Below are 24,150 nucleotides of genomic sequence, written 5' to 3' on the forward strand. Positions count from 1 at the left end.
ACATGGTGGCGTTGGTGCCATGGTTCCTCCAAGTCGTAATCCGTAGATAGCAGCCATCCACTGCTGTAGCAGCCCTTGGGCGGCTTGGGCGAGGCATGTCATCGACAGTTCCTGCTTCTCTGTATCTCCTCCATGTCCGAACAACATCGCTTTGGTTCACTACGAGACACCTGGACACTTCCTTTTTTGAGAGCCATTCCTGGTACAAAGTAACAATGCGGAAGCGATCGAACCAGGGCATTGACCGTCTAGGCGTGGTTGAACTACAGACAACGCGAACCGTGTACCTCCTTCCTGGTGGAATGACTGGAACTGATCGGCTGTCGGACCCCCTACGTCTGATAGGCGCCGCTCATGCATGGTTGTTTACATCTTTGGGTGGGTTTAGTGACATCTCCGAACAGTAAAAGGGACTGTGTCTGTGATACAATACCCACAGTCAACGTGTGTCTTCAGGAGTACTGGGAACCGGGGTTAAGCAAAACTTTTTTTGACTTGTGTAGTTTCGTGTGTGCGTATGTCTGCAATTGAGAGAGAGCGACGAAGATAGATAGAGAGGGAGGGATAATATTCATTATTACGACCACTGGCGCCAAGCTGTTTAGAGGCGATTTGTCTGCTACGGAGAGTGAATCTCGATATTTCCCCCGCTGTAACAGCTCGCTGCGCACACTCACCTTCCTCGGTGGAGCGCGGGTTGCAGGGCATCGCGGTAACAGCCTAGCTCCCGGGGCGCTGAGAACGGGTGCGGTGCGCGGGCTATGGTCTTAAGCTGAAGGGGGCGGCGCGCCCGTGGCCACGTGACCGCCGTTTCGGCGCCGGCCGCACGTGACTCCATCAGCGGTCCTTATCGCCGCAGCCGGCCGACACCTCAGCCATTGCCGCACGATGGTTCCCGCCAAGAAGCCGGAGACTGGCTCCCCAGTGCTTACTGCGGTAACTCCGCTCCCACTCTCCTCTGGAACGGCAGTAATACTGCCTTCCCGCCAGCCCCGTCTTTGTAACCCACCACTCCTTTTTTTCCGAGATCCGAGTACATAGAAATATACTGGTGTGCAAAACTTAACGATGTGTCATCGCCAAGTAGCTGGGTGACACGTAGAAAGAACTGCTTCAGTTCTGGTAACTGTGACAGGTCGCAGAAGCCCCCTCCCATATTTCTATCGTACTCTGAGTAATTCGATTTTCCTCTCTAATTGCATGCAGTGAAAAGTTGCTATTCCTTCACACGCGCCGGCCGAAGTGGCCGTGCGGTTAAAGGCGCTGCAGTCTGGAACCGCAAGACCGCTACGGTCGCAGGTTCGAATCCTGCCTCGGGCATGGATGTTTGTGATGTCCTTAGGTTAGTTAGGTTTAACTAGTTCTAAGTTCTAGGGAACTAATGACCTCAGCAGTTGAGTCCCATAGTGCTCAGAGCCATTTGAACCATTTGAACCTTCACACGCGGACTTTCCACGCAGCGTCTCTCGTCACCCGGGTGGTCCGGTGACAGGCGAGTTTCGCTGAGCTTGAGAGGGTTAAGCTGACGGGTGTGAGGGAGTCGAGTGGATGCTTTCCAGAAGCTGACATTGTCATAAGAGTGGGAGCGACATGCCTAGATGCACCGGAAGGGGCGGCTGGGCTAGAGATTCCGTTACTTCGCAGAAACTTTGTGAAAACCGTTTCTGGCGGGCTAACAGCGAGGCGTGGGAATGACTTGTGTACCCAGGCAGTCTTGGCGGGCAAATTCCCGCGTTTCCTGCAAAATCGTAACTGTGATTGGCTTGCTCAGGGCATAGCTGCGTGACGTAGCAAAATCGGCGCAGAAATTGGCGCCAAGAATCTCCATTGGTGGAATGGTAGTGCATCGGCAATAGAGTGAAATTTTCCGCCGGTTTTCGACTTGCTGAATGGAATGTTTAACCATGGCCACTGTCGTGGGGGCGGGAATGTTCTGTATTCGGCTTGTACGGGTGCTCTTGAGGGAGTCGGCTCTCGCCTTTCGATCGGAGTAGGTTACAAGACTGAGCTCTCGCTGCTCTGGACAGCCTGCCTTCCGTTGGATGTCTAATATACTTTTATTTAAATGTAACTGTTAGGCGAAGTTGCTGAAGTTTCGACTGCAACGTAACTTTCCGAGTACAGCTGGCAATTGAGCGTTCTGCGTACAAGCGGCCTATGTTGTCTGTCTTCAGCAGTTTTGGCTAAAGTTGACTTTGCTTGTTAAAATCAATCACTGTACCGTCAGTGATTGTATGGCGAGCCTTCTTCGTCTCCCTCAGAGGCGAATTTGTATTGCTAGGAAGTCTTTAGTCTGGAACAACCAGACCAGGATAATTTGTTTCGGGCTATACTCGCGACATTATCATCACCACGACAGGACGTCGAAGCAACCAGCCATCGCCTCCGGTACGCCAGATCGTGTCCTTGCAGTTAAGAAGACAGCTTGGTAATTACGTCCGCAGCACCAGCAAAGCAGGCAATTTTGCTAGGCGATAATCAGAGCTCAGCAGAGCGCGCCTCTTCGTCTTTTCTAACTTTGTTCTGTCTTGGGTGTTCATTGTCTGAGTTCTCACTACTGTAGCAGCAATTAATGTTGGGTTGGCTGTGTGTTTCTCTTAAGATTTGAGTTGCAAGGAATTGGCTCCACATACTACTTCGTCATAAATGTCACAATCTAGTTTAGGGACAACTTCACCTTCACAACATTTGTTTGAGTATCCACTTTGAGCCAATTTGATGTATTGTAAATGTTTCATGTGTTTTATTTATTATTTCGAGTTCAGTGATAATAAATCATATTGTTATTTTGGACAGAACTTTCATTCTGTTAATCGGTAGAGCAGCCCTATCATTTCTCACTTCGTTAATGAAACTTTCCTTTATTTAACTTATTTATCAAATTAAATTATTGCAGGTGCCAAACTCTTTTCTACTCCACTTTCAGGGTCGATTACAGTCAGTTCGCGTTTCTTTTTAATACATGTGCAGCAGCAAAAGTCAGAGTTAGAATAGGGGGGGGGGGGGCTTAGAGCATCATTTACATATGAAGATTCTAGAAGAATTTAGTGTTAAATACACTGCTAGCCCCGGCACCTCGCAACTGAAAGAAAGACACAGCGAGAGAAATACAGTGAAGCGCCAAAGATACGTACAGGCATGCGTATTCAAATACAGAGATAGGTAAACAGCCAGAATACGGCGCTGCGGTCGGCAACGCCTATACAAGACAACAAGTTTCCGGCGTCATATGCAAACTCTAGCTCTTTGAGATCGCTTTTAAACGATTTATGTTATCTCTACCTCTTCCTGCAAGTACTTATTGACAACTGAATGGTAATTTCATGTATCAGAAGTAGATTACTTCGCCCACACTACATTGTTCGTCCAGAAACTGATTCTTGTTTACAAATGACCCAAATTGTTTCAAAGAGCTTCTGAATCGCAAATGATTCCAGATCCCTAGACATCATGATTTGTTGTTTTATTCTATTCTGAGTCTCCTGTGAGCAACAACTAGAGAGGAAAGCATCTCTGAATTCCTTACACATTCTATAAGTGGTCGCAGTACCGCGCATTTTCTCATCTAGCGACCCTTCCAGTGTCCACAGGTAAATTATGATGTGTATTACAAAGGCCAAGAGGGTGGCATAGATGTATCAGAGATCAAATGCTTGTGGTCGAATCCTAAGTCATCTGGTTGTTCTCTCTGTTGCTACTGATACGTGTATTTCATCCATATGATAGTGCTACTTCTTCCCGCACTGTCTTCGTCACTAATGTGTGAGACACATCTCAGGAGTGGCAAACAAATGTGTAATGATTTAGACCCAAGTCATATCACTTGACAGACGGTGCTCTCACTTGTGGTGGACATGCCACCGCTGATCGACGTGATGGGGGTTCTTCTGTTCGTACTGAATGCAATCTGCCGCTACTCACCAGACCTATGGAAGCTATTTCAGTATGTCTTAAATTCTGTTTTTTTTTCCTTTTTTTACCCAATAGTGCGCTCCTCCGCAGTCTGTTATAGAAAAGTAACGAGGTTATTACTGTATAACTCTGTCCTTTACTTGTTTATTACACCAAAGTTCCGCAGTATTTTTGAGTCATGTCACCCAGTGACAATCGTCTAATACTGATGAAGTTTGTGGCTTACCCTTTGCCATCGTAATGTTTGGAGGACTCTGTGGGTTCTGTGACCTGCTCAAACCAGTGTACCTCAATATGCTTTGTACTAAACAAACAGATTTTACATTCAGCTATACCTTCACCTCTGTGCCTTGTTACACAACAGATGTAACAAACACAGCACACAAAATACGTGAAATAACATCAGCAGGCACTAGCAAAATTTCAGGGTACCCATTGGCCTCTCATCCAGAAACAAACAATGCTGAGCCCAGTATTAAAACTACGTGAATCATCCTAAATTACATTCTCTCAATAATTTTCGATGAAGAGCTATTCTTGTGTTAATCTACTATCATACATCACAAACGACTACCTCTCGAATTGTTTAAGAATGGGCAAATCAACGCATCTGGAGCAAGGTAAATTACCTCACCGATGTTGTGAAGTACCAGAATCAAACCTACCTTTCATCCGCTAATCTCGAGTCTTAATAAGCAGGGGTCTTGCGAGAGGTGTCTCGTTGCCCAACCATCTCACTCAATGAATGTTCGTGCTAGCCAGCCGTAGGCTGATACCTCCCTCCAAGCTATTTTAGTTTTCAGTCCAATTTATAATGGACTCAGACTCTGTAAAAGCAGTATACCTTCCCAGACGTGGTGGAGACTCCCTGTCTGTTCACCTTTAACTGACATGAAGGGCTATGATCAGTGATCTGTTTCTGTGGACACTGCTGTTTTATATGAGCGCCAGGACAGATGGATGGTTGATGCAGAACCCATGGAGAACAAAGGTGTTGTTAGCCACAAACTCAACGCCGGCGGCCATCTAACTGGGTAGCATACTAACCGTCAATGTTCAAATAGCAATTTCGGTTTTCCAAATCTTTGGCTTGCGGGAATATGCTAGCCCAATATCTTTCATTACTGTTCCAGCTTTCAGACCATTCTTGATAGTAAGCACGACTATGATAATAAGTTTTTCTCCATGGTTGTGTGTTCCATTCCATTCCAAGTTTCTTCAATCTAGCGGCTGATGGGTTGGTTTACATCTACATCTCCATGTACACTCCGCAAATCACATTTAACTGCCTGGCAGAGGGTTCATCGGACTACCTTCACAATTCTCTATTATTCTAATCTCGTATCGCGGGCAGAAAGAACGAATTCCTATATCTTTCCATACAAGCTCTGACTTCCCTTATTTTATCGGAGTGATCATTTCTCCCTGTGGAGGTCGGTGTCAACAAAATATTTTCGCATTTGGAGGAGAAAGTTGGTGATTGGAGTTTCGTGAGAAGATTCCGTCGCAACGGAAAACATCTTTCTTTTAATGATGTCCAGCCCAAATCCTATTTCATTTCCGTGACACTCTCTCCCATATTTCGCGTTAATACAAAACGTGCTGCCCTTCTACGAGCTTTTTCGATGTACTCCGTCAGTCCTATCTGGTAAGGATCCTACACTGCGCAGCAGTATTCTAAAAGAGGACGGACAAGCGTAGTGTAGGCAGTCTCCTTAGTAGATCTGTCACATTTTCTAAATGTCCTGCCGTTAAAACGCAGTCTTTGGTTAGCTTTCCCCGTAAATTTTCTATGTGTTCCTTCCAACTTAAGTTCTACGTAATTGTAATTCCTAGGTATTTAATTGAATTTCCGGCCTTTAGATGTGACTGATTTATCGTGGAACCGAAGTTTAACGTGAGCCGTGCGTGGCTCGTGTTTCCGCCATCATGTATTTTATACCCTGTTTTTAACGTACTTCTGCCTCACTACGTTAATTTAAATTACTACAGTCACTGAGTTGCTGCTTTGCCTGACCATGAGCGACGCTAGCAGCGCGTATAGATATATCCCCTCTCGTAGTATCTTTGCTCCACTGCTATTACTTCCCGGTCGTTCTCTGTCCTAAGGAGTTCGGGTAGCGAGTTCGGGTAGCGAGTTCGGGCTGCCAGTCAGTTGGAATGCGTCTGAAGAGCAGTCTGGACCTGCCGGTCAGGGAGTTGCAATGCGGCACTAGTGCAGTCGGATTGGAGCAGTGAGGTCTGCGTCGACTTGGCTCGCTCGATCATTGCCGCCACACATCACTTGAGCTGGGCTACGGTCTTGTTGGATCGTCGGTCGGTCGTCCTACCGGACGACGCGTTTGGGCTCGCCGATCGTTCATGAGCCGGACGTGTGTCTGTGCATCGACTCCCGAGTTGTCTTCGTGTGTGCTTAGTTACTTTTGGGTATCGTTCAGGTCTTCGTGCAAGTGTTTGTCAGGTTGTGAGGGTAGTTGGCGTTATTTCCACTGTCGACTATTTTAGACGTTGTCGGCATTCTGAGGGGTGGTCGGTTGCGGCGGACCAGGGAAGCTACAGGGTGTTTCAAAAATGACCGGTATATTTGAAACGGCAATAAAAACTAAACGAGCAGCGATAGAAATACACCGTTTGTTGCAATATGCTTGGGACAACAGTACATTTTCAGGCGGACAAACTTTCGAAATTACAGTAGTTACAATTTTCAACAACAGATGGCGCTGCAAGTGATGTGAAAGATATAGAAGACAACGCTGTCTGTGGGTGCGCCATTCTGTACGTCGTCCTTCTGCTGTAAGCGTGTGCTGTTCACAACGTGCAAGTGTGCTGTGGACAACATGGCTTATTGCTTAGAACAGAGGATTTTTCTGGTGTTGGAATTCCACCGCCTAGAACACAGTGCTGTTGCAACAAGACGAAGTTTTCAACGGAGGCTTAATGTAACCAAAGGACCGAAAAGCGATACGATAAAGGATCTGTTTGAAAAATTTCAACGGACTGGGAACGTGACGGATTAACGTGCTGGAAAGGTAGGGCGACCGCGTACGGCAACCACAGAGGGCAACGCGCAGCTAGTGCAGCAGGTGATCCAACAGCGGCCTCGGGTTTCCGTTCGCCGTGTTGCAGCTGCGGTCCAAATGACGCCAACGTCCACGTATCGTCTCATGCGCCAAAGTTTACACCTCTATCCATACAAAATTCAAACGCGGCAACCCCTCAGCGCCGCTACCATTGCTGCACGAGAGACATTCGCTAACGATATAGTGCACAGGATTGATGACGGCGATATGCATGTGGGCAGCATTTGGTTTACTGACGAAGCTTATTTTTACCTGGACGGCTTCGTCAATAAACAGAACTGGCGCATATGGGGAACCGAAAAGCCCCATGTTGCAGTCCCATCGTCCCTGCATCCTCAAAAAGTACTGGTCTGGGCCGCCATGTCTTCCAAAGGAGTCATTGGCCCATTTTTCAGATCCGAAACGATTACTGCATCACGCTATCTGGACATTCTTCGTGAATTTGTGGCGGTACAAACTGCCTTAGACGACACTGCGAACACCTCGTGGTTTATGCAAGATGGTGCCCGGCCACATCGCACGGCCGACGTCTTTAATTTCCTGAATGAATATTTCGATGATCGTGTGATTGCTTTGGGCTATCCGAAACATACAGGAGGCGGCGTGGATTGGCCTCCCTATTCGCCAGACATGAACCCCTGTGACTTCTTTCTGTGGGGACACTTGAAAGATCAGGTATACCGCCAGAATCCAGAAACAATTGAACAGCTGAAGCAGTACATCTCATCTGCATGTGAAGCCATTCCGCCAGACACGTTGTCAAAGGTTTCGGGTAATTTCATTCAGAGACTACGCCATATTATTGCTACGCATGGTGGATATGTGGAAATATCGTACTATAGAGTTTCCCAGACCGCAGCGCCATCTGTTGTTGACAATTGTAACTACTGTAATTTCGAAAGTTTGTCTGCCTGAAAATGTACTGTTGTCCCATGCATATTGCAACAAACGGTGTATTTCTATCGCTGCTCGTTTAGTTTTTATTGCCGTTTCAAATATACCGGTCATTTTTGAAACACCCTGTATCTCCATGCGGTGCAGTCGGCTGGGTCCGCTGGCGGCCCCTGCGCAGTGTCGGAGCATGTGTGGAGCTGTCTAATCGCTACGAGCTTTGTGGTTCACCGACCCAGGATGTCAAAGCCACGTCCATTCATGGTGTGGTGGTTCGTTTCGGTGGTTTGCTGTTGGGGAGGTTTTCCTGTGAGCAACACAGAGTGTTCCTATTGCTGAAATTTAGCGCCATGTTGTGCAGTTAACTATATTGGTTGACTATAATTTGAGCGCACCAGCGGAATTTTCTGCCTTGTGGCTGTTAGTGTTTTGGTTACTTGCCCTGGCCACTGACGTAAATTCAGGCAGTGTTCCTTTTGGGTGAAGTTAACTGTGTGACTGTATTTCAAATTCAAGTGTACCAGCGGAATTTTCTGCCTTTTGGCCGTTAGTGTTCTGGTTACCTGTCCTGGCCACTAACGTAATTTCAGGCAGCGTTCTTTCCTCGCCTGTTGTCGCTGTCCAACATGGTGTGTAATTTTGACAGCTAATACATACTTCATTGTGGATTATCACGTTCGTAACCTTTGGTGTTTGAGTTCTCATGTACTAATTGGTGGCAAGCAAGTCCTTGTGTCGGTCGGTCCATGGCTGTCCCCTGATTGGGTTCCGACTGATCAAATGTAGTTGGGCTCACCACTGGTCTCACCTAACTGAACGAGAGCAGACCGACCTCACTGGAGGCTTCTGAGTGTCGATTTCTTTATTGTCCTCACCGGTGTTTAATTGTCTGTTTGTCGGCCGGGGTGGCCAAGCGGTTCAAGGCGCTACAGTCTGCAGCCGCGTGACCGCTACGGTCGCAGGTTCGAATCCTGCCTCGGGCATGGATGTGTGTCATGTCCTTAGGTTAGTTAGGTTTAAGTAGTTCTAAGTTATAGGGGACTGATGACCTTAGAAGTTAAGTCCCATAGTGCTCAGAGCCATTTGAACCAATTGTCTGTTTATAATCTATCATAGCCAATAATTTAAAGATTCTTGGTTTTACTGGACTTTATGTATTTTTGAATTTTGGAAAATCAGTTGTGGGCCTTAAGCCGCTTAAAACCTTATTCTGGAAATTATCCTTTAAGCAAAAATATTGAGGGCTTCTGCCGTAAAAGATTATGGTAATAAATTTTCAAATTTTCAAATTTAATTGTGGCCCTCAGCCGCTTGTATTGCACCTTGTATAAGTTTGTTCTATCTACTTTTGTCTTGAGGCTTTCCAGCCTATCTGTGATAACATATATATTTTAATTACTTTATTTGCTATTTTAACTGCATTTTTATTTTGTCGACTTTGAAGGTTTCTTGTTTGGAGGCCCTCAGCCGTGAAATAATTGACTTTTTGAAACTCATAGTTCTAAAGATTCGGCTATGTACCGTTTTGGTTTAAAGGTGGTATTAAACTATAGTAAAATACAATTTTGAGTGAGCCTGACCGACACCTTGTTTGGACCTTTTCACAATCCTAATCACCTGTTCTACCCTGCGGGTTTAGCGGGCGTCTCATAACAGATTCCTTTTAGCACTCATGTGGATGACCTCACACTTTTCGTTATTACACTCATGCATTAGCACCGTCTCTCATTCTGTTGTCACCCACTTACGATGTGTCATCCAACTGAGGAGTGCCTGAAGACACTTTGAAAGAATAACTTTTAATTAATAATATGTCCTTGGATGAATATCCAGAAACTACATGCAACAGAAATGTGTCTCCTATGGCGTTGTATCTCATGTGCGTAAGCGACGAAACCCATAGTCGTAGTTGGTGGCGCCGTGAAGACCTGGGACGTTACTGGGTCGGTTTGTCGGGAGGTAACGTCTGGCATATTGCTGGATAAGACCACGAGGAAATGGACCCTATCTGCTGAGATGAAACTGGTGATACTACCAACTTTTAGCGTTGTAACTGAAATGCTGTTATCGACGAGGCTCGCGACCGCAGACGCTGTGGAAGCGACGTGTAACTCCGTGGTAAACAACACAGGCCACACAAACAAAATACACTGATGAGCCAAAATAATTATGACCACCTGCTCAGTAGCTAGCTTCTCAATCAGAATCACTAATTCAGCGTTTCAGGGATCCGATAGTTTGTCGGTAGATTTGTGCAGGTTTGTAGCATTAGACGTCTACGCACAGGTCATATAATTCGCTTATATAACGGGCCACTGGTCTGCGCACGTGGTGATGGCGTCCGATAGCGATCATGACGGGTTCCACATGATTAGCACCAGGTGAATTTTGTCGCCGAGACATCAACGTGACTTCACTATAACGCTCCTCAAACCGCTACAGCAGTGTTTTTCCTTCGAGATACGGAGCATTTTACTGCTGCAGCATGGCAGCGTTGTTGGGGAAGACATCAAGCATGACGGGATGCAGCGTAATACTGCTCTCAGCAGCCTGCGTCTGTGTCTTGCTGTGGAGACGACCATCGACCTAGTGTAGTAAAAATATGATGAACCAAAAGAGCCGACACTTTTCCATTGATCGACTTTCGAATCACAACGGTCCCATACCCACTGCAATCGTAATTGACAGTGTCGTCCACGTTCAACAGTGCACGATGAACGTTCTGTTCGAGAACAGTTGTGCGTGCACCAGCACGGAGCTCTTTAATCAGAGATTCCACAGATCATCATGCTATCCTACTGTACAAGCAGACAAGCCTCCGAACGCCACATCCTGTGAAGAGACGTCTAGCCATTTATCGTCTGGTGGTACTTTCACTGCCCTTCTATCTCTTTTCGCAGATGCTCACGACAGTAGCACGTGAACATTCGACCAGCTTTGCCGTTCTCTAGGTACTCGTTCACAGCTCTGCTTGACAATAATCTGCTCTTTGTCAATGTCGCTTTATCTCAGTGGATTCCCCTATCTTCGCTAGGGTGATCTGCCGTCCGTGTTCGCTCCCTTTACATCGTACTTTCGTTACCGCGGCACCAGGTAGCATCCAACGGCCCACTGAGCTGTGGTCATAATTTTTGGGTTACCGTTGTACGTATCTCAGTGTTTTTGAGAGGCGTTTACGCAAGTCCTCCTGGCGGTGTGGCGGCCCATACGACCTGCCTGGTGTGCGGTGAAATCGACTACCAGACCGATGCAACTACGCATACGCCAGATGTTGCATCAGTTCCGGGTTTTGACTGTTAATTAGTGCTGGTCACTATATAGTGCCACGATAGTAATAGTACAATACGTGAACTATACATGTATCGAATTTAGTATAAAAATAGTAGATACATATAAGACATAAACAAGCAAGACGGAATTTCGTAACACGTATACTAAAATAAGGCGTTTGCATTTCCTGGATGGAAACTAATATAAACCCACTCTCTGTCATGTTGTGTTATTGCTTTGTTAGTGCTTATGCCAATCTCTGTGCTTCCTAATTACCTGAACAATTCTCTTCGTCATTGATGTTTTTAGAGTTTGTAATTCTTGCTTCCTAATTACCTCAACAATTCTCTTCGTCATTGACGTTTTTAGAGTTTGTAATTCTTGCTTCCTAATTACCTCAAAAATTCTCTTCGTCATCGATGTTTTTAGAGTTTGTAATTCTTGAAGTGAAATTATGGCACGCTCTTCTCGTATCGCTCTTTTCAGCTCACATACAACCTAGAATTGGCTTCTATTATGAAAAACACGCCTTGCAAGTATTCTCCAAAGATTTTCCAGGCGATTCAAATTTGGGCTACCTTCACACCAAGGAAAGCTATCGAAATCTTGATCTTCAAGTCACTTTTCGGTTGTTGTGGAAACATACACAGATGCATTAGCTTGTTGAAATATTAGACTTTGGTCCCCTAGGTCCTCATGCGTTTCAATCATTTCTTTGTCTGTTATCCAGGTTTGTTTATGGTGGAGATGCTATTAATCGGGGACGGTATAGTCATCGTTTTGGTACTCGTTTTCTTAATCATTGATGGGATTTCGAAGTCTTTTAAAAATAATTTGACCTTTACAGGGTACTGATTAGAGGTATAGAACAAGTGATTATTTCAACCTGGCCTCGCGGGTCAAAGCGTGGTTGTTGGCCTTACATATCAGGGAGTGTTTCACCAGAAACCACTACGACTTCCAGTTTCCCTTCGAAGTCTGTACGCCATCTCTCGATACATCTCCGCTCTCCTAGAAAACATTCAAATATTAACCACTCCTCCGAGTTCGTTGCTTCCGCATTTTTAATGACGGTCTTCTAGGACCGACGTTCCTGTTTAACGTTCAGCGTTCAGTGACGTACTGATCCTACAAAAAGGAAAACAAAGCGAACAAACTATCAGGCAACTCACATAAATTAATGCCGTCGCCACAAATAAAATTTAGGACATTTACAACCTAGAACAAAGAAATCCGATACAGCATTGTGTTCAGGGGATGACAAAAGAATTTGTCTGCGTGCCATACAAGAGCTAATTTATAATATCTCTACCCCCCTCGTATCTCTCTCTCTACTGTGTTACAGAAAGTAAGAAAATGCGATTCAAACATTTTTACATAGCACTGGAAGTCATGTTGAAACTTACCCTTTTAACCTCCGAATGGTTAAACCCTAGATGGAGTGATTCTGATGGGTAGTAGACAACGTATCGGAATCAAAACAGGCCAAAACGAAATGGGAAACATCTACAGGTTATGGTAAAATATAACAGTAACCGCCTAAAGATAAAATTGTAATTAATTAATACTTAATGTTATTTGAACAGAACATGGTTCCTGATGCTCTCACCGTATTTTCTTCTACAGAAACTGAATGGCTAATAATAATACGGACACCAGTCCAATAAGGACAAATTACGCTCTCTCAACCAGTTGATTAACGGACAGTTAATCTCTTTATTTCAGTTCACACATTTACTGCGAACTGCATAATTTGTAACAGGCTTATATCCCAAGAAAGGAAAACAAACCTTACCACTGTCACAATTTCCAAGTTTCAGTCAGAAACATTTTAACTAGTTACTTTGGAATGAATTAAGTGTAGACAATCTGTATACGTATTATCAGATATGGATACAGTCTGAGTGAGGACGATTACAACTTATTCTCAACAGTTGTCACTTGTGATGAAAGTTGTGATTGTGTGTATGGTCCTGAAACTAAGCAGCAATCGTCGCAGCAGAAGACCCTTCTCCTCAGCCAAAAAAAGCTCGGCATTTCAAGAGCAGCATAAAGTCCTCACTACCTTTTTAAAATAAGTGGGAATTTCAGATGGAAATGCTGGAAGGATGAAGCAGAACGTCAGTATATGCCATTAACACACACTCGATTGCTAAGTACGGACTTACAAATAAACGAGCTCACAATACAATTGCAAACAACGAACCGAACTAGTCAAAAACATACTCTCTGCGGGAGGTTAAGCTCATTGGCAAAGGACCTGTTTGGTCATATTTTAATCAAAGATGTTAAGGTCCCTGCAAATATATGCTGATCGGAATATTCATAAAGGGTACGTCCCTCACAGTCAGACGGTCAATAATGAGTTTTGTAGCAACGCCCTAAGAGGTTTGAGAGAAAAAAAAATGGCTCTGAGCACTATGGGACTCAACTGCTGTGGTCATAAGTCCCCTATAACTTAGAACTACTTAAACCTAACTAACCTAAGGACATCACACACATCCATGCCCGAGGCAGGATTCGAACCTGCGACCGTAGCGGTCGTGCGGTTCCAGACTGTAGCGCCTTTAACCGCTCGGCCACTCCGGCCGGCGTTTGAGAGAAGACACGAGGAAAATATGTTGAGAGATGTGACGTGGGAATTACTGTGTATTCCAGTGTGACAACGAAAGACTACATACGGCCTACATTGTTCAGAAATTATTGACTAAAACAAAATCACAGTTATTCCACATCCACCGTAGTCACCAGACTTAGCTTCAAGCGCCTTTCTTCCTCTTCACAAGACGAAAATTCAATCAGAGGGGATTGAACAATGACTCGCTGAGAGTACTAAACACTCTAACATAGAGGCTTCCAGTATGCATTTCAAAAGTGATAGAGATATCATGATCGAGGTTTCACTCGCAGGGGGACTACTTTGCAGGTTATGGTATTCAGAAAGATCAAGGTAAGACGTAACAAGTTTAAATAAAATATTTCGGGAACTTTTGAATACCGCTTCGTAAATGGTCGCGGTGTTCCAGGGCGGGACATCAGGATGTCCGACGAACTGTTGGAAAATATTTATGCCTCTTTGGGAGACTCTACATTGACGACAGTTACACTTAATGATTTCTGTGAAGCTACGGTACCGCTCACCCCCGGTGGTAAACCCTGAAAACGTGAAGACGTGGGTCAAACGCCTCGTAAACAGCTCAGGCAATACACAAACATGGGTAGGTGTGATACGGACCATAACCACAGACTGCGAATACCATTGTATAACAATTTACTTTTATTTATTTATGGTATCGCAGAATTTATTTTCACGTTGCTGCATTATCTGCTGTCATTCTATATTGTTTCCAGGTAAGACTAAAATAATATAACTTTAAAAAGAGCGCTTTGTCTCTGCTCTTGAATTTGCCCCGTATAAAATATTCTCAGTGCAACTAAAAAGATTGTACTGGATATTGCCGCACATATTAGTGTTTAAAACATGGGACTGAGATGTTTCCCTCTTAAAAGGCAGAGTTAATCGGGTTAAGCTTCTTTTGTCTTATTCGAACGGTAACCGACAAGCAAAATTACTGCAGCAAGAAAGAGCAATCCTTACCAATAACTGTACGTTTGTATTGCAGAACCTCTTTTCTCTGAACTAGAATAAGCAACACGTACTACCGTTCAGGAGCAAATAAAATGATTTTAAATTAATAAACAATATTTTAACTTGGCTTTGTATCCGAGGTCAAACTCCAACATTCGTGTCCGATCGTAGCGTCTTTGTCATTTCTTAACTGTGCAGCTGTTGTTGTGGTCCTTAGTCCGAAGACTGGTTTGGTGCAGCTCTCCACGTTACTCACGACACTGTGCAAACCTCTTCTTCTCCATACTACAGGTTACATGCTTTTCAGCCTTGTTGCTGTACTCATCCTTGATATTCTCCTACAATTCTTACCCCCGCACACTTCACTGCATTCAAAATTGCTGACTCCCTGAAGCCGCAGAATGCATCTTATCGACCAGTCTCATCTTTTAGCTAACGCCGGCCCGGGTGACCGAGCGGTTCTAGGCGCTACAGTCTGGAACCACGCTACCGCTACGGTCGCAGGTTCGAATCCTGCCTCGGGCATGGATGTGTCTGATGTCCTTAGGTTAGTTAGATTTAATTAGTTCTAAGTTGTAGGGGACTGATGACCTCAGAAGTTAAGTCCCATAGTGATCAGAGCCATTAGAACCATTTTTTTAGCCAACTTGCGCCATGAATTTATTTTTTACCAGTTAGGTTGAATACATTCTATTTAGTTACTCGATCTGCCCATCAAATCTTCAGCATTATTCTCTAGCACCAACTTCTATTCTCTTCTTGGCTGAACAGCTTATCGTACACTTTCCGCTTCCGTACGACGCTACACCCCTAACAAATACCTTCAGAAAGGACTTCCAAGCACTTAAACTTACGTACTGTACTGTTTCCCCTGGGTGGATTTGGGTTAAAAAAACACTTTAAACTAAATATTACGATAAATTTTGTAAATAATCGACAAGTACGCCAAAGAAGAAGAGAGAGAACTACAATGGACATGTTAATCCATGGACACTTGCGCTTCTATGCATGAACTATCTTTCCTTTGTAATTCGCTTATCTTTTCTGCTTGTGTCAAGCTCATCTTGCTGTACCAGCTGATAATGTAAGTTGTACTTAAAATCCGGAAAATATAATGGTTATTTTGTCAAAAGAATTTAGTGTATATGCCTTAAGTAGATATGGGCCTTAACAAAGAATTTTCATTGTTAGGCGCCATCTTAGAAAAACTTTTAACAATTTTCTTTTAGCTCATCTACGACGCTTACCGTCGGTTAGGACAATTAACTTTATTTCAGATCCCACGAGACCGGACGCAGCTTCTAATAATTTAACAATTTTATTTACAGATTTTCTTTATATCATGAGATAACATCCCAGGCAGAAAAGGTCTGGTCACAGGATTCCAGTTCCATTATAGGATTTCATTTGTAGATGCTACTCTTGCAGTCTTATATTGGGGAATCGAGACCAAACCACGACATTAAGTTACGTACTACGGTAGTGTACATCGAACAGACTTGGCAAATATTCTCTGGTGCAATAAGCACACGACTTCTCACGAGCCTAGTGTTGGATAGATAAGAAAAGATCAATTAATTATAGACGATTATGTAACCACCCTGAGAACTGAGCTAGTTTTCTGAGTACTTATACACGTCGGGCTAAATTAAACAACATGTTACACTCTTAATAATATTCCTACATTAGTTATTTCTCTTTTATGCTGAGCCATTGCATTAATGTGTGTTTCTTTTTTGTGTAAGTCACGGCTCATATTTTATTTTATTACATTACACCAATAGTCACAAAAATAATTAAAAAAATATTTTATTACATTACAGTACGTTTGATGTTATCAATTTCATCTTTTTGAGTAGCGCTTTTCTAGCCTTCATTTTACATCCCCTTTACGTCAGTCACGCAGTATGATCCCCTATAAGATACTTTCCTAACTATAAGCGCCACAACAGTTTTTTTTTTTTTTTTTTTTTTTTTTTTTTTTTTTTACAGCATAACTTGGTAATACTTTAAGTGAAAGATTTGCGTAATGGAAGATACACGGAAATTTATATCAGCGTATTTTGATATTAGTAGAACAGCAGTGTTCTGTCGTTAATATAAGCATCACTCACAATGTTCAGTACGCACGTAACTTAAAAGATTGTTTGCTTTTGTTACTATGACACATGTGTTTTTTATCATTTTCAGTAACCCTCAGTGATATATTTCGCGCAATGGGGCAGAAATCAGCTACTAATCGCAACTGTCCTTTATTCGAAAGTGAACAAGAATACCTGAGTAATAAGTCTTTGATTTACAATTACAAGTGGTCGCTTCTTCATATCACATGTTAAGCAACGTAGTCTCTATGGGGCACTTGTCGTTACGGCAAGGACGCAGCTACGAACGTCAGCGGGAGATTTTGGAAAATGAAGCATGTCGAGGAAATTGCTCTGGCTGAAATTCTCCTCTAAAGGCATCAATATCCTACTAGAAACCTACTAGTTGGCTGAATAAGCCGCAGAGCACTGGAGAGACGCCTAAAGGGGTCACTGGGACCGCTGCTGACGAGAATAAAGCCGCGGGTCCAAAGTTCGGAGCTCCTGCGACACACGTGTAGCGCCGACAATGGTAGCTGGGCAGTTCCTGGGGGTGGTTTAAATTTAAACGGTGCCATTCACTAGGTGTAGCTACTGCTGCGAACAGAGGCCAGTCATCGGCTTTTGTGAAGCACTTGTTTATGCTGGTAGCAGGAGGGCCATTGTACGTACAGTTCTGCGAAGGCCCTCAGGGAGACCCAGAGGAAACTGTAAACGCCTATTCAGAGCTACTATGAACCGCAGAGCTTGTGACGTATTGTAACCAAAGATAGCGATACATTCACTTCTCAGTCAATAGCCACTCGCGGTTTACAGAACAGGAAATCCGACAAATGTTATACTGGGCGAAAGTTATTTAAACCGACAACTCTGGGAGGCTGCACAGGATACGTCTTCCAATGAGGTTTTCTGTGAATTGCCATTCTACGAGGACATCAAATCTTACTTACAGCAGATAAAATGTAACAAAAACAATTTTTAATTCTGTATTACCAAGAGACAACAAGGTCAATACAATACAATTAGTTCAGTTACATTAGAGGTTCTAAAATAAGTGCATTGACCTGTAAACAAAGGTTAAACTGGCGGGTCATGGTTTGTCGAACGTGGTTAAAGACTGCAGGAGTGTCCTTATGTCACTACTGTCCAGGCTATCAGATCCTCTTCTGATTCAACAGGGGTCTTACAAATAAGGTTGTATGTCTCTCCTCACACGAAAGAGTACAGAGGGTTCAGATCAGCGGATCGAGAAGGCCATGGTACAGGACCACGTATGTCAATCCATTTTCCTGGAATGTATCGGTTCAAGAATCGACTCCCAGGATGACTGAAATGTACCGGTGTCCCGGCATGCTGGAACCACATGCGCTGTTTTGTAGGGAGCGGCAAATCGTCCAGCAACCCTGACAATGCTCTCTTGAGGAAATTGTAATAATACCTGCCGTTTAATAGCAGGCCCACACGTCCGCTTATAACCGCACTTGACGGGCACTAGGAAACGTGACATGTGGATGAAATTCACTCCAAACATGAGAATTGTAGATTATTAAGACCCCATCACGACGGAACGGTGCTTCATCTGTACATAGCACAGAGGTTGGACATGCAGGATGAATTTGACACTGTTCCCGGTACCACTGTGAAAACTTTGGTCTCCGTGGATAATCATCTGTTTCCACGTTATGTACACGCTGTAAGTTACATGAATGTAACAAATGTTCATGAAGAACGCTTCTTACATTCGTCTGATTTGTCCTAATTTTACGCGCAATTGCAAGAGTGCTGGTAGAAGGACCTTGCTCCTCTTGCTGAAAGACAGCTTCCTCAAATTTCAGAGTTCGTACTGTGCGACTTCGTCACCATGCAGAGAATGTGCTAAACGACCCTGTCTCACGAAGATGTTGACACACGGGAGTAAACGTGGAATGTTGCGCGGCATTGGGATGTTGTTCTTGATAAACCACTGTATTGATCGTCTGTTGTGGTTCGCTGTATAGTATGCATTATCCACATCAACGCCCACTCCGGGTGTATTCTTCCATTAGTAAACAAGTACTTTGTTGGGTCAAGATGTACAACTGAATATGAATGTGAAACAGATGGTACAACGGAAGAGTTAAGTATGCTCCTTACCAGTACAAGAGGGACCGTTACAACAACAAATTAGTCATTACAATTGAAGAGCGAAGACGCCTTCTACTGCATTAAATAGTGCTCGGGGAAATTATAACATTACAGGAAAATGTGCTTTGGTGTCTCCCACTATTTGTCGGTTTACATAATTTTCAATCTGTATTTCTAGAATTATATCTAAATATCTACTGGAGAGCCGGCTGGAGTGGCCGAGCGGTTCTAGGCGCTACAGTCTGGAACTGCGCCACCGCTACGGTCGCAGGTTCGAATCCTGCCTCTGGCATGGATGTGCGTGATGTCCTTAGGTTAGTTAGGTTTAATTAGTTCTAAGTTCTAGGCGACTGTTGACCTCAGAAGTTAAGTCGCATAGTGCTCAGAGCCATTTGAACCATCTACTGGAGAAACACATTAACGATAGGATATTGCATTCGTAATCACTGAACTGTAATTTAACTCGAAGAATGAATTTTTATCTTGAAATATTGCGAATATGAGTAATATTAGTGGAATGCGTAATTTTTAAAAATAATTTTGCGTGTCAGATTATTGTCGAACAGCTTACCACCTTATCAGTATTATTCATCTAATAGGTTATGGAACGTATTGTCATTTATTTCAAAATTAATTAACTGCTTCAGTCCACTGCAAAATTCATTTACCTCTATCCAGCTTCTTATATCTCGTAGAATTATTCAGTGGTATGGATGTGAGGAGTAGTTTGATGTGTTTTGTCGCGACGAAGTTTAACTTAGTAATAAAGCGAAACAGTGTACATAAATGAGACATCACTAAACAAGTACAATGACAAGTACTCTTAGGAGTTAAAGAAATAACTAAGAAGCGTCAATATTTCCTTCCCCATTTTCTGCGATACTTCGCTCAGTAAAAGCTATTCTTAACGGCCAGCAGGAGGTGGATAAAATAGCGGCATTCCATTTGCCTTGTTAAAGCTTTTTTGTTTTGGAAATGCCTGAGGGAACCGTTCACCATATTCGTTACTAAGGCACCAGTGTTATCCAGGAAGAAGTCCAAATGGTCATTCAAGAAATGTAGTGTCAAATGGTATGATCTTAGATATTACTGAACAATATCGCGAGAGCTGTCTGCCACATAACTGCCGAAAAAGTTCATGCCATTCTTTGAAAGTTTGAAGGTCACTTATACGTTGAGGAAATGTTTATCAGGCATCACTTTCCTAATTTGATATTTACATATATATTCCTTGCTTTATTTTTGTTTGACTAATTTTTGGAAACTTCTTTCGCAAGTACATGAATCCGCAAGAAGTTTGTCCGCGGCTTTCACAAAGCATTTTGAGAGACCGAGTTTCATTTACAGCGAAGATAGATACACATTTTGGAAGTCAGCAAGAGGAGTGTTCACCAAATTCTTCTGTCCAGGGAGTAGTTCATTTCGAGCAAGCAATTTTTACCCGTAATTATGAATTGCATAGAAACCAGCAGTGCTTTGTGTATCTGAGCTGCCTGCTGAGAATAATTTGAGTTACACTGAGATCTTCACCTGCATAAAAGGAGGCGAGAAGTATTGTGTTGTTAGTAGAGGCGCAGTGACAACAGCATGTGTCGGTCGGGAGAGGTCAGTGACTTCGAACGTGGACTAGTCATTTATTTATTTAACTGGGCATATAACCAGGCATTCTACATATTGCACTTTCATATGTTTTAGTAGGCGTGTGAAACTACATCTAGTAAAAAACTGAAAAAGCAATTACAAAGGTACACTTGGAAAAATACATACACATACAGCTTATAATCGTAGATGACAAGTACTGCAATAATTAGACATTATGATAAAGACAGATTTTAGATACCACTGCCAGCAGCAGTGGGAATGGTGAAGGGAGGGGAAGAATAGGGACGTGACGAAACACAGTTAGGCAAATATGAGGGTAAAGATGATTGCGTGGCTAATGGAGACAGAAGAAAAGGAAGAAGAGAAAAGAGCAAGATAGGAGACACTAGCTTCGCTATTTGACAGAGGGGAAGAATGGCCTTGTATGTTAATTAAGTGGGAAACGTTATGAAGATGATAGTAGGAAATGTTTCGACTTCTTAAAAGCCGCAGGGGATTGAATTTTGCGCAAAGTAAGGGGCAGTTTGTTCCAGATGCGGACAGCGGCAACAGAGAAGGAGTTTGCAAATGTTTTTCTTTTGTGAGTGGGCACAGTTAGGATGCCAAATAAAATTGACCTCGTGTTTTGATTATGATAGCATGAAAGGTGCTTAATATCTGAAGCAAGGTACCGGGGTGCTTGCCCGAAGAGGAGCCAGTGAGGTAGGCAAAGAGTGTGGTAGAGACGGGATTTGTAGGGCCGCAGCCACCCTAGCTGGGAATATAAAGCACTAACATGTTCATATCGGCGAATGCTGCAGGTGTAACGCACAGAGGCATTCGTGGTTAGTTCTAACCGTCCTTTGTTTCACTACCCATGCTGTGTTGAATTAGATCACAACAGTGGAAGTTCGGTGCTATTTACAATTTGTACAAGAACCAGATGCCACATATAAGAACCGAGGGGCATGAAAGGGAAGCAGTGGTTGAGAAGGGAGTGAGACAGAGTTGTAGCCTATCCCACATGTTATTCAATCTGTATATTGGGCAAGCAGTAAAGAAACAAAAGAAAAATTCGGAGTAGGAATTAAAATCAATGGAGAAGAAATAAAAACTTTGAGGTTCGCCGATGACATTGTAATTCTGTCAGAGACAGCAAAGGATCTGGAAGAGCAGTTGAACGGAATGGAAGTGTCTTGAAAGTCGGATATAAGATGAAGATCAATAAAAGCAAAACGAGGATAATGGAATCTAGTCTAATTAAATCAGGTGATGCTAAGGGAATTAGATTAGAAAATGAGACACTTAAAGTAGTAGATGAGTTCTGCTACTTGGGGAGCCAAATAATTGATGAATGTCGAAGTAGAGAAGATATTAAATGTAGACTAGCAATGGCAAAAAATGCGTTTCTGACGAAGACAAGTTTGTTAACATCGAGTATAGATTTAAGTGTCAGGAAGTCTTTTCTAAAAGTATTTGTATGGAGTATAGCCTTGTATAGATGTGAAACATGGACGATAAATAGTTTAGACAAGAAGCGAATAGAAGCTTTCGAAATGTGGTGTTACAGAAGAACGCTGAAGATTAGACGGGTAGATCGCAAAACTAATGAGGAGGTATTGAATAGAATTGGGGAGAAGAGAAATTTGTGCACAACTTGACTAGAAGAAGGAATCGGTTAGTAGGACACGTTCTGCGGCATCAATGGATCAGCAATTTAGTGATGGAGGGAAGCGTGGAGGGTAAAAATCGTAGAGGGAGACCAAGAGATGAATACACTAAGCAGATTCAGTCGGATGTATGTTGCAGTAGTTACTCGGAGATGAAGAAGCTTGTGCAGGATACAGTAGCATGGAGAGATGCATCAAACCAGTCTCTGGACTGAAGAGCACAACAACAACATTAGAGGTTCGGTAGAACGACTGCTTGTACGAGCTGGCATTTAATGTCCTGTGGAAATACGTTCCGAAACTTTTGGGGGCATAGGGACAAGCGGAAGTCTTCCAGCAAACTGAGACTGTATTCTCTGCCCAGTTGAGATACTCATCCAAAGTTACACCCAAGATCTTATCTGTTTTCTGATATGGTATTAGAATACCGTCGAGCAGAATAGGAGGCAGCCATTTGTGAAAATCTGAGCTTATTAATTCCTGATAAGCTACTAAGATTACTTGTGTCTACGTTGCATTTAGTTGAAGCCCCCAGTTTTTCTCTCGTGTTACCACTGAAGACAGATCGTCATTCATCTGAACGATTTCAGTGTTTATGTCTTCAGGTCTGACGCTTAGATAAACCTGGAGGTCGTCGGCATAGAAATAATACTTACAAGGGGGCAGAACCGACGAAATGTCATTTACTTATAAGGAAAAGAGAATTGGGCCTAAGATTGATCCTTGTGGCACTCCTGAGAGGACATACTTCCGGGAAGATATGGATGTCACCTGAGTAGGAATTCCATCAGGGACATTTCAACCCTCCTAAAGCAGTCCATGTCGACTGTCGATATGACTGCAAAGTGACATGACTGTTAAGGAACAGCTATAGCTAAACCAACCCTGCTAATGAGGAAGACCTCATGCACTGATGGACAGAGACCGTCGAGCATTACGGAGGGAGGTTGTAAAATATCGCATGAAATCGGAAGAAGGAATCACTCATGAGTTCCAAAATGCTACCAGCGGTTGATACAGGCAAATGACTGCTTACGGAACTGAAAGGACTGGGGTAGACTGGTCGAGCAGCTTCTCATAAACCACAAATAAAGGGCGCGCACACACTTTATTCAACTTGTAAACGTCACTACAGATATTCGGATGTAGATTATGACATGTTCGACATGCCTGCCATCATTGGTGATGATGTGGCGCAGACGAATATCGAGATTCTTCATCACCTGCTGAAGTGTCGGAACAACAATGCTGTCAATGACCTCCTGAATGGCTGTTTTGAGCTCAGTAATGGTTTCGGGGTTATTGCTGTGCACCTTGTCTTTCATGTAGCCCCGCAAAAAGGAGTCGCATGTGTTCAGATCCGGAGAATGCGTCGGCCCATCGAGGCCCATGAAAGTGGCCTCTGGGTACCCCAGAGCCAGCATTCGGTCACTAAAGTGCTCCTCCAGGACATCAAACACTCTTTTGCTTCGATGGGATCAAGCACCGTCTTGCATGAACCATATCTTGTCGCTTTGGATAATGGGGATGAAATCATTTTCCAAAACAGTCACGTACCGTTGGGTAATCATCGTTCAAACAAGGAATATGGCACCGATTTTTCCGTGACTGGGCATTGCACACCACACAGTAACCCTTTGAGGGTGAAGAGAGTTCTCGATCGCGAAATGCGGATTCTCAGTTCCCCAAATAGGCCAATTTCGCTTATTGAAGAACCCATCCAAATGAAAGTGGCCTTCGTCGCTAAACTAAACCATACACGCACATACTAATTCCTATCATACCCCGCGGTCAACCGTGCAGTTAGAACGTCCTAATGCAAACCGTTCAGAATTTATGACGATTTCGTTTCATATAGTGAGTGGAGAGCGTTTACCTGGCATCATGTGTAGAGACAGCATAATTTCTCCTAAGCCTGTACAGATTCCTAAGCGCAAGCAGGTAGTCCTGAA

The sequence above is a fragment of the Schistocerca nitens genome, chromosome 6, assembly GCF_023898315.1.
Source record: "Schistocerca nitens isolate TAMUIC-IGC-003100 chromosome 6, iqSchNite1.1, whole genome shotgun sequence".
NCBI classification, from domain to species: Eukaryota; Metazoa; Arthropoda; class Insecta; order Orthoptera; family Acrididae; genus Schistocerca; species Schistocerca nitens.